Raw genomic sequence first — 12,046 nt, 5'->3', positions numbered from 1 at the left:
TGTTAATCTTTAACGGGACTGTCATGCGAGGATAAATGCTGAACCCTCCCTCTCTCTCTCATGTCTCTCTGATTTGTGACCTGAATGCATTTAATCTCAAAGGCATTATAGCACTATACCTCTTTTTTATATAAAGAATCACCTTGTGTTTTTTCCTGACAACTGGATATCTATATAGATGGAATCAATGCCATATACTTATTTGGAGATGAAAGTATTAGAGGCTTTGGTGCAATAATGAATACATTTGTATATGGACAGCATAGAGTCAGGTTCATGTCTTTCTCTTTGGATAGGATGCTAGAGGGTGGGACCATGTGACTATGCCATCGCTGTACATGGAGGTACATGACATCTGAACTTATGAACAAGTGCCAGATCACTAGATTTTGCAAGTTCACTTTGCATAATTCTCATCAGAACTCTAGGAGGAGCCATCACCTTACACCAAATTGTTCATTTCAAATTGATTAACAAAGTAGTGAAGTGTTTAGGTGCTTGATTTCTTTATGCAGTCCTCAGATCCTCACACACGTACGGTCAATGGTTTGCCATCGAATTCTTTCTTTTTTCTTGAATGAAAGGAGACTACTATTGAAGTGACTTCTGTGTGGTGGCAAACTATGGGATCCATTGTTGTTTTCTATTAATCGCCAGTCTCAATAGGACTGGCAGAATGTTTTGGTACCAACGGGCCTTCTGAAACATAGAATAATAAACTAATACCGTACAGTGAGGTTTTACACAGTAGGAGGTTTATTTTGGGGGGTTTAAATAGTGATAAAGTGCTTTGACTGTTGGTAAAGTGCTTTTTTTCTTCAAAAGGCTATTTAGAACGTATTTTAACTGTGTTCAGCATGGTTGCTCTGCTCATATTTTGGCTTTGTTAGGAAGACTAAAACATTTTAAAAAGTTAGATCTATTTTGCATTTATAACACATCTTGTTCACATTAAATTTTGACCAGAGAAAGCTGTATATGTTTTGGTGTTTCACTCTCATTCGAGTGAGCCTCAGATTAAGCCGCCTGTGACCAGTTTAGCTTTTAAACAACTCACAATGAAATCCATTATGCATTGTATTGTCACAGCTGCAAAATAATGGCGTGACTTTGCAAAGATAAATCGAAATAGGACTCAGGGAGAGGAGAGAGGAGCATTTCAATTCTATGACTGACACAGTTATCACTCGCCAGGAGCTTATGGATGGAAGCTCATCCAAGGAGAGGGATTGTTAGGCACTGTCATGTTGGCTACATTTGATGGATTACTTTAATTAATATCGGTTATGCCTTTCTTTCTCTAAAACACCACTGTCTCAACAGTCTTTCTCCTCAATTTCACACTGCTTTTTATTTCACTCAGCTTTGAAATGAGATAAAATCAAATCTGTCTGTGCATTCTGATTAAATGAAACAAGTAAGGTTTGGTGATTACACCAAATTGAAGAGCGGGATGGCATGTCACGTTTGATAAAAGATTGGGTCTCCTAGATGTTACTGAATCTATCAAATCATTGAAAGTAGTTACAAAACAGCTTTGATTGGTATGAATTTCCATTGTGTTTTGGTAAGCATAACATCCTGAGTTTTGGTAAGCATAACATACTGATTGAGTTCCAAATAGAGAGGTGTAGTAAAATCCAATTCTGTTGACCTTCAGACTTTCAAACTTTGACATAGAGTCAACCATCGCGAAGCTGGATTAGGGTTACTGGGACCCAGATCTATGTGGAATAAGATTATAAACTCCCAGGGTTGGACGCATGGCTTTAGGTTCTCAGAATATTGTCTGGCATGGGTTGTCGAGCACTTTGCAGTGTTTTTTTTCTTCCCATTTGTGTACATGTAGTGGCATGACAAGAATACTGTCAAGGCTTAGCACTTGTTTAGCCGAACATGCAGCCACTGACTGCAGTGTGTTAACATCCAGGGAACCCTGAGACACTGACTGTATTTGTCTACACCATTTTAAGAAGCAGCAAACACTCCATCTTGGGCTCCTTTTGAAGTTCATCTGTGTGTGAGAGCAGGTTGGTGGCCATGTATTGTGTTGTGTTGTGAATGTGTGCCGGAGCAGATAATAAATGGGTAAAACGGGGACAAATCAATATAAACATAGTTTGGTGTGTGTGGATTAACCACTGAAGTGCCATTGGAGGTGCTTCTTCAACTTTTGAACTATTTCAAGATCACTGAGCAAACACAATTTTCTGTCTGAACAGATCAGGCTTCGCCATCAAACTAAACACATTAAATGTGCTAACATCTTTCTCCAATGGGTTGGAAGATGGACTTTCCACATAGACCAATCCTAAAAGAAATAATTGGCATGTTTGCCACGGACCATCTTTCACAAAGGTAACCTTGTTGGCCTCAGTACAAAGTCTGAGGCTTTTACTATTTAGTCATAAATATTCATTAATTTGATGATACAAGAGAAACGTGTCCTCAGCATTGATACATCATTGTGTCTTTGTTTTTCTCTTCATTTCCTTTAAGTCTGCATAGAACATTCTCTCTCTCTATGATAATACAGAGATATTGCCAAACAAAACCAGAATGTGGCACAGTAAAATGAATTTTTGGTCTTAACAGTTCTGTCAAAATAACACTAATGCTATTGCTATTTTAGCTCAGTACAGTAATGGCACAGATGACACACTTATACTCTATATGTATAATTCAATGAAGAGAAAGGGATGAGCACAGATCACAGGGTACTTAGAGGAGATATGGAAGGGGTCACAGCCTCAAAAGGCATCCACACGAATAGCGAGCAGCCCACTCCATATTCCAGAGGGATATCTAAAAGCTGAGACTCCATTTCCATTAGTTATTTCTCAAGTTGGAAGCTGCTCTTCCCTTTTTATACTTATTCCTGACTATGTTTCATTGATAAAAACCATGTTAATCAATTAGCAGATTAATGAAATTGCTAATCAATGAGTCAATACGTGGAAAGACACTGTTGATTGAATTACTTTTGTTCTCGCTTAATGTGTAACTGGAAAACACAGCAACTTATATACATAAAGTTACATTTTACCCCCATTTACTGTAACAAAGTTATTTTGTAATTGGATTCTGAACTCTGAGAAAGTAAGGAGAGAAAGTGTCACATTTTCTGTATGGTTGGTCTACAAATAGAACCTTCTCTCTCAATGGGAGAACAATTCTAAAAAAAAACATATTGAACGCCGGGCCCAAACAGGATTGCTAATCTTTTTCAGGAGACACGGCCTTTTTAAGTTAGAGCATGTGTGGCCATTAGGGCCACTTAACTGATCCTCATGACAAGAGCTTCATTGATTAAGATGTAGGGGCCCTCTTTAACCTGCCTAGCAACCTATTTTATAATTTATCCTCCATTTGTTAAAGGAGGCAAATCTTAATGTAGCAATCCACTACAACCATCTTTAGGCACCTACCATCAACTATTGGCTGTAAGGGTAATAGATCAACATTTAATTTGTTAAATTTGTTTAGCATCTCGGCTTTTCTAGTGTTAAAGCTTAATTTAGCCGGATTAGTTGTTGGGAACAAAATGTATTACACTTACTTGTGACCCAGTATAAATAGACTAGCGATCATACATTCCAACTGCAGGTCACTCACTCTAAACATAAATTTGACATAAGCTTTAATGTGAGATGGAAATTGATCATAATTGGCATACTGTGGTATGACCCTTTTTGCATTAAAACAACACCTGATTTAATGGTAAGCGACACTAGTCACATAGCAATGTTGTTTTCTTTTGTTGGCATGGTTAGTAATATTCAAACAAACCAAACTAGTATAATCTGGATAGGAAAATATTCACTGGAGGATTAAAATTAACTTTGCAAAACGCTCAAATGGTGGTAACATACATGCCAAGGCCCCAAGTCAGAGCACATTTCTCCCTCTCACTGCGTGCACTCTCTGAGAAAGCAGCAAACACCTATTGGCACCAAACTAAAGTCCCTCTTTGTCCATCCTTTAAGAATTCTTCCAGGTACTTCAACCAAACCCCCAGACCGAACATAGCTTTTCTCTGTCTCAAAACTCTGGAGAGCTGATGACCTCCTTGGCCTCTTCAGTCAGTGTCTTCCGTGAGGACCCTCAACGTGGGACGCGGAGGGCTTTATTCAGCTGCTTCTGAAGATGCTTGTGTTCTTACCTTTAAGGGCCGTCGAGAGTAGGCCATCAGGTACTTCCTGACCAGTGGCATTATGGGTAACTCTCAAGGACATAATCCTTTGGCCTCCTCTTCAACTGTTGACAAGATGGAGGATGTGATATATAAAGGTTAGAAGGGCCTCAGAACCTAGACTTCTTTCTTTCTGGCTAATCCTGATGGCATGTGATGTTTTTAGAATTCATATAACTTTTAATGTATCTCTACCCGTCTCTATAGGTGTTGATTTAACATAGTTGGTTTGCCACCATGACCAACAAGGAATTAAAACCTTTCATCAATATGACTGTCCCATATTCACTAATGAAATCTAGTTGAATAAGGCAGTATATTCGAATTTTCCCTCTCCAAAGACGAACAAGATCATTAGGAGGCATGTGATGCAACAGAGAGAATAATAGATTAAAAAACATAACATGAAAACTCCCCAGATGAAAGAGATATCATTAAAAATGTCAGCCCAAAATTTATGAATCTGAACATTCAAAAAGTAACCACATTTTTCTCTGAGCTGTGGGGAGGTAGAGCAACAAAAAAAAAATATATATATACATATATTTTGTCTGTTGTTTTTGGAGAAGGGTGCAAACGCTAAACCCAATCTTTGGGATGAGGCAAGTTCCAGGTCCAGAAGGGAGTGTGGGTTGGGTTGGAAGGTTGTGATGGGAGAGAAGTGGAACCAAAGTCTTAATTCCTGGGTGACTTTGATCTAGAATACCTCTCCTATCCTCTGGGATAGAGGAGTCGTAGGAGTTATTGGATAGGTTCCATGTTATGATGCTTTCCAGCTGCAGGTCCCACATATGGGGAATTCTAAGATGTTGGACTGAAAATGTTTTGCCTGATTAAAAGCCCCTTTACCATGAAAAATCCCTCTATATTCTCGTTTGCACATCCATTCAGTTGAGTTTTAAGAGACAGGTGATTGATTAGCACAGAGTACCTGCTTGGAGAATAAAAGGTGAATAACCCTATTCAAAAATCTACAATACAGACATTCAATCAGGTCTTTCTAATGGATATTAAAAATAGAATGAGAGATGTGAGAGAGGTCTAACAACAGAATGATGAATGAAAAGAGACAAGTAGGCCTATTCATTTACAAAGGGGTAGTCATACTCTAGCTTGCTAATTAGGAATGTACAGTAAATACTATTGCTTTACATTGTTTCCACCAAGTGGGTAAACACAACTAAGCATAATTTACACTAAATGTGTTATTTAGATAATGTTGTCAATTAGATCATGTTGTTTCCTTGAATATCAAAACGACAAATTCCTATTTTCAGACATTTTGTATAGCAACAAGCCAACTCATAGGGGTTGAAAGTAAGAGTAAAGAGAATGTTGTGAAATGCAGCTCTATTCTCAGAGGAGCCACCAATTCTCACCTATGGAGGCCGAGTGAAGATGAGTAGGCCGTTCCTCCTCCAGCACGACAAAAAACCATAAAGAATATGGATGTGAGGGATATAGAGAGATCAACCTGAGGGGGAGCTGGAGCAGAATGCCAATTTATCACCACAACCTAGCCCTTTCTCAGTTTTATCTGACTCTAGAGAGCGTTTACCATTCACCTCCATTCTACTCCTGCTCTTTTCATTCCTCCCTCTATACTACTATACTGCATAGCTGGCTCAGTCTCTTCACTTCTCCTCCCTCTACCCTGGAAGGGATGCTGTCGTCTACAATTGTCTGTGCCGTTAACAGGGAATAGATCAAAGTTGTGGACGGAGTCTCAGGAGCAAGCAGATCAAAGTCAGGATATATTCTCATCTGGAATGATAGGCAGCCTGATCAAGGTTTCAGGAAGGGGGGTCTGATCTTACAGAGGGACATTCAACCATCAAACACCAAGGGAGGGACATGAGGCATGGTGCCACAAACAACACATTCTAGTTCACAAAGTGGAACTCAGCGCACATTTTTTTGAGAATTTAGAATAACAGTTGAATTCTGCCGTCTTGAACTGCATGCTCTTCATGATATCCCAAACTTGCTACAGGCCAGTGTGATCTGCTGGTCAAAGAAGAAGTGCTGCAGAGCGGAGGAGAGATAAAGGACTGGGAGATCTAGAGAGAGGATGGTAATCTTGATTAACATTTCTATTTGTATGTATAATTCACAGTATAAGATGTTGTTTTGAGCTCCCATAGGGCGGCACACAATTGGCCCAGCGTCGTTCGGGTTAGGGGAGTGTTTGGCCGGGGTAGGCCGTCATTGTAAAAGAAGAATTTGTTCTTATCTGACTTGCCTAGTGAAATAAAGGTTGAATAAAATAAATAAACAAAATACTCCAGAGTTCCAAGATGGAACGTTCCATCAACATAGTGCCTGTGCCTTTCATTATTAGTTTAGAGTGATTGGTCATATTTGTTGCGTGCATATATTTGCATATTTGTAATATAACATAAAAATACATTTCTCGAGTCTAGTGGCTTGGAATGGTAAAGCATCCACTTAAGGGTCCCCTTTGACAAGAAATGTGCTTCAGTTAGATGCAAATGATGGATTTCTATGTGATGTGTGATGATGGGGTTGGTCGGCTGCCTGGAAACTGTTCTGAATATGCTTTAGAATAGAAATGGTTGCAACATGAATTGCAATTTTATTTAATGGGTGAGTGCCAGCACTCAACACAGTCTCAGTAAGAGAAACAGGGTAGTGGGTGGCAGATTGGAGAGTTGAAGTGGAGTCTGGAGCATTGAGGCAGTATGTATAGGTGTAGCACCTTAATTTGACCTATTTTCTCACAGCAAAATGATCCTGCAGCAACATGATTTGAATGCTTAGTCCATATTGTTGCTTAAGGAGATTTCTAGTCAGTTGCATAACTGAATGCATTCAACTGAAATGTGTCTTCCACATTTAACCCAACCCCTCTTAATCAGAGAGGTGCAGGAGGCTGCCTTAACTAACATCATCAGCACCCAGAGAATTGTTGGGGGTTAACAGCTTTGCTCAAGAGAAGAATTGCACATTTTTCCACTTTGCAAGCTCAGGGATTCGAACCAGCAACTTTCCGTTTACTGGCCGAACGCTCTTAACCGCTAGGCTATTAGCTGGCTGAAAGTCTGCTCCATGAAAAGTGAAATACTGTTAACATCCAGTAACCGTGTTTAAGCGTGATTTTTTAGTGAATTTAGGTAATGAAGCTCATCTGCATTTTCTGCAGTGCAGGAAAATTCTCATCAACAAAAGAGTGACCATATGATGATCGTACACCTGTATTATAGTCAATCCCAGACTTCCTTTCCCTCTGACCATGACTGTCTGCCTCGGAAGAAAGACTAAAACTACATGTCTGTCTTTGATCCTTAAAACTGAAAAATAAATGTCATGTTGTTTGGTAGGCAGTGAAAAATGTCTGTGTTCAAATCCTGCCCATCCATGGTCTAAAGATTAGGGTGAAGTGTTTGATTGACGATACAGGAGAGAGCTCCACAGGCAGCTCAAATGTGAACAACATGGGGTTGGGAACAGTGAAATATAAGGGGGACAAATCTATCTGTCTGGGAGCCAACATGGCACTGACAGAGAGAGAGGAGAGAGAGAGAGGGAGGGAGATAAAGAGAGAAAATTAAAAAGAAAGCGAAAGAGAGTCCACCAGATTAGGTTAGAGAGAGAGAGAGAGACCAAACAAAGATTACCTCCCAGCTGTTCCCTGTGAGAGCCCTGCCCTGGTCTTTGAACACCTTAATCATGCTTCAGTTGAGGGGGATCTGATGGGTCAATACTGTAAGTGTAAATTATGCCCTGTGTGTTATGGATTGGATCTGTCACCCGAGCAGAGCATGGGGTGTATCTGCTCCAGCTGGGCAGCTAGGTACATATCAATCTTCAGTGAGTTGCGAGGGAGGTGGGTAGGGAGTGGGGCTGATAACAATGCATATTCACTCTAGTGTTTAATTGCTATATTGTAATTACTTCGCCACCATGGCCTATTTATTGTCTTACCTCCCTTATCTTACCTCATTTGCACACAATGTATATAGACTTTTTCTACTGTATTATTGACTGAATGTTTGTTTATTCCATGTGTAACTCTGTGTTGTTGTATGTGTCGAACTGCTTTGCTTTATCTTGGCAAGGTCGCAGTTGTAAATGAGAACTTGTTCTCAACTAGCTTACCTGGTAAAATAAAGGTGAAATAAAAATCTAATCAAATCTTTACAGTTCTGCTGTACACATCCAGTACATACACAAAGACTAAGAAAGACACAACAACACAGACAGACACAGGAACACACATACATCCACACACTCCAATGTGGCATAAATCGCAACCTGTCTAGGTGTGGCATTTCGCTGTGCCACCCCATGTCCCTCAGGGACCAAACTGGCAGTTCTACATGCTCCACTGTTTTCATCTTTTTACAATCGATCATCCCATCACCCTAACGCACAGTATGAAAACAGCTGGCCTAGCTGCATTAACATGAGAGAAATTGTGGTCTGAACTTTCATGTGTAGTTGAGGGAGGGAAGGCTACGGCAAATCCCTGAGACTATATGTATGAAGGGCAGCCATCTTGATACGAAATGTCTTGTTCAAGGACATTATCACAGATACTGTATTAACTTGATATAACAATTGCGGACAGTTATGTAGCTGTATAAAAACATGATTGAATATGAATATTTCCTATAGATGTCTATATTGAGCACTGAGCTAGAGAGATCACAAGAGAGCACTTGATCAATATAGGCCTAAACTATCTTGAACAGGAAAGAATAAGAGCTCATATTATGGTAAAAAATATAGCCTATCTAACACATCTTGTATAGTACCACTGCCATCTAAAAACACTTACTAGTCTTCCTGAGAATCTATTTGAAAATGAATAATGCAGCCTAGACTATTGCAAGAGAAGAATAGGAGAATTCAACAGTTTAGCTCTCTGCACATACAGAGAATAGAAATAACTTCCACCAGAGCAGATAGCCAAGGGTGATGTAGCCAGAGGCTAAACAGCTGTTTGCAAGGGTACGACGTCTCCAATCTTCCCCACTGCATGACTTAACGATGCTTTAAAGACAGGGCCGGACTACCCTGGGGCACTTACCCCTGGGGGTGACGTTATGTTGAGATTGCAGGATCACCCATCCTCCGCACATATTGATACTGTAGTATGAAATAGGGATGCAATTGCTGTTGATGATACTGTGCACTACAGTGAAAGAAGCATCTTAAAGCACATTTTTCTTCTGAAATTATATTAAGCCATGACCGGTCAAATAATGATTATTATTCTTTTTTCTAGAATTATGTTAATCTCAGGAAAATATTGTGCCAAATTCACTCTTTTCTCATATATCCCACCATCACACTGCCTACTGTTGCTTTGACTAGGACTAACATTGAGGGCAGTTGGGTTGTAAATTAAATTAAAATTAATTTCCAATACTCATAGTATTGAAGTGTCAATTTAACATGCAGCATGATGACGAAGTTGGGTGCATTGTGTTTGTGACGGTTTATTAAACCAGTTGACAGGATGTGTCCTCACCAAGAGTGTCCTTCAGCAGATAATTCAATGTCCTGTGGTGGAGAGATTAGTGAATGTTCTGTGACGCTGTATCCTGTCAAAATTAACCACCAAGAATGACCCAAGTACAGTTCTATATGCTGCTATTTCTACAACTGAGTCCAGGAGAACGCACATGACTGCACTGTAGAACTCAAGCCTTTTATCCACTCTGATAGTCCACCACAAATCCGATACATGAGCGCTGTTCACAGAGCACTGAAAATAATAACATTCATTGAATCAAATAATGCTTTTTCTGCTCTCTTTATTTGAGAAAAACTTAGAATGGCACACAGAACACCACCATCTACTGCATGAGAGCACATAGCACACCATAATCCATACATCAACCGCATATGGAAATTAGGGACATAAAAAAGAAGCAAGAATTTACTTTTTCCCACTTTCATGTTCCAGACAGAAATGGAAATGAATTACTTAGCAGAGTACAATGTAGTGAATATGCTTTGCGGAGAACAAAGGTCTATAAAAGGTTCAATAGTTCAGACAAGTGTGGAGAAGAAAGCGTTCGGGCGAGGATAAGATGAAACGGACTGCCTAGAGAGAGCTCCTTAATGCCACGCGAAGTTGCCCAGCTAGCACATAGAGCTTGGTGAGAGTGTGGTTGTCCTAGTGTTCTTTTGCATACAACCTTCCAACAATGTTGTGGGAATGGTACAGGATACCAAGCTAGCACATCATATTCTGAGAACCATATGTTTCTTAGGTGGGGATTTCAGTGCTTCAGCATAACTTTTTCTGCAGGTTTCTTCACGGTTCTATTGAAAGACATGTTCTCAGAACTTTCAGAGAATTTTAAGAAACAATGTTCTTCTGTGGGAATTTCAGTACAGAAGCATAACATTTTCTGCAGGTTTCCTCATGGTTCTCATGGCCCACTAATTGGCTACACCTGATCTTAATGAGTGCTTGTTTCCTTTGAAATGGAGTTTGTTTGAATAGACTAAAGTGAACACCTTTGTATGAGTTAAAAAACCATGACATGCTAGCTCCATCCTGGTGGTGCAGTAGACTAATTTCATGGTTTGACAACAAAAGAGCATACGTTCGAGACTGTGTGCCACAATAAAACAGAAATGTGTTTGCATGATTAATGCCTAAGAAATTGAATTTCTGTCTGTGCTTGGAGTTCAAAACAGTTAAAGCTGCAATATGTAACTTTTTGGGCGACTTGACCAAATTCACATAGAAATGTGAGTTAAAGATCTGTCATTCTCATTGAAAGGAAGTCTAAGAAGTTGTAGATCTGTTTTATGTGTGCTATTTCTATGATTCCCATTCTTAAGTGTTGTTTTTACATCTTTTACTTTCAGTTTAATCCACAGCTTCAAACAGCTGAAAATACAATATTTTGGGATATTGAAAACATATTTCACAGCGGTTTAAATAGTATAATGATTCTCTGCACTTGCTTGTTTAGTCGCATAAAGTGATTAGGAAAACTATTCAAATTTTAGCAACCAGGAAATGGCAGAGGGATTTCTGTATATTGCACCTTTCACCCAAACTAAACTAGCAGTGTTATTAAAAGTGTTATTGAAACATTCAATGAAAGTTTAGAAACTTATTCAAAAACTTCCAAATACCTATAATTTCCATTCTCAGAACGTTAATAAAATCTCCCAGGAAAACTTTCAGGGAACCATCCTAAAACGTTCTCAGAACCTCCCTGCAATCTAAACATTAACGTTCCTAGAACAGGAAAAATGTTCACTTCCGTCCTCAGAATGTTTGAAAATATAAGTTTTACCGGTCAGGAAATGTATGGCTTCGTTCCCAGAACCAATGCGAAATGAAAAATGTACGTTCCCACAACATCCAAGGAACCAAATGTGCTAGCTGGGTGACGAACACTGTCTCACATTTAGATTTGCCACTGAATTATTCCCTTCAGTAGGAATGGTACAGAGACCGTGTACTCTCATTAATGTTAGATGGTTCCTCACCCTGAAAGTAGTCTTGGCCGGGGTTTTTTTCTTAAAACAGCCACTACCAACTTCAGCTAACTTTAGTCACTGCTGGGAGAAATTGCAAGCTGCACTGCAAACATTAATTATAGCCCTACTGTTTCAGGAGTACAGTGCATTCGGAAAATATTCAGAACCCTTGACTTTTTCCAAATGTTGTTACTTTACAGACGTATTCTAATATTGATTCAATTGTTTTTTTCCCCCTCAATCTACAGACAATAGCCCATAATAACAAAGTGAAAACAGGTATTTAGACATTTTTGCTAATGTATTAATAATCAAAAACAGAAATGCATTATTTACATAAGTATTTAGAACATTTGCTACGAGACACGAAATTGAACT

Source organism: Salmo salar, chromosome 03 (assembly GCF_965601325.2).
Source record: "Salmo salar chromosome 03, fSalSal1, whole genome shotgun sequence".
Classification (NCBI taxonomy): Eukaryota; Metazoa; Chordata; class Actinopteri; order Salmoniformes; family Salmonidae; genus Salmo; species Salmo salar.
The sequence above is the reverse complement of the archived record's forward strand: the minus strand, read 5'-3'. Positions refer to the sequence as shown.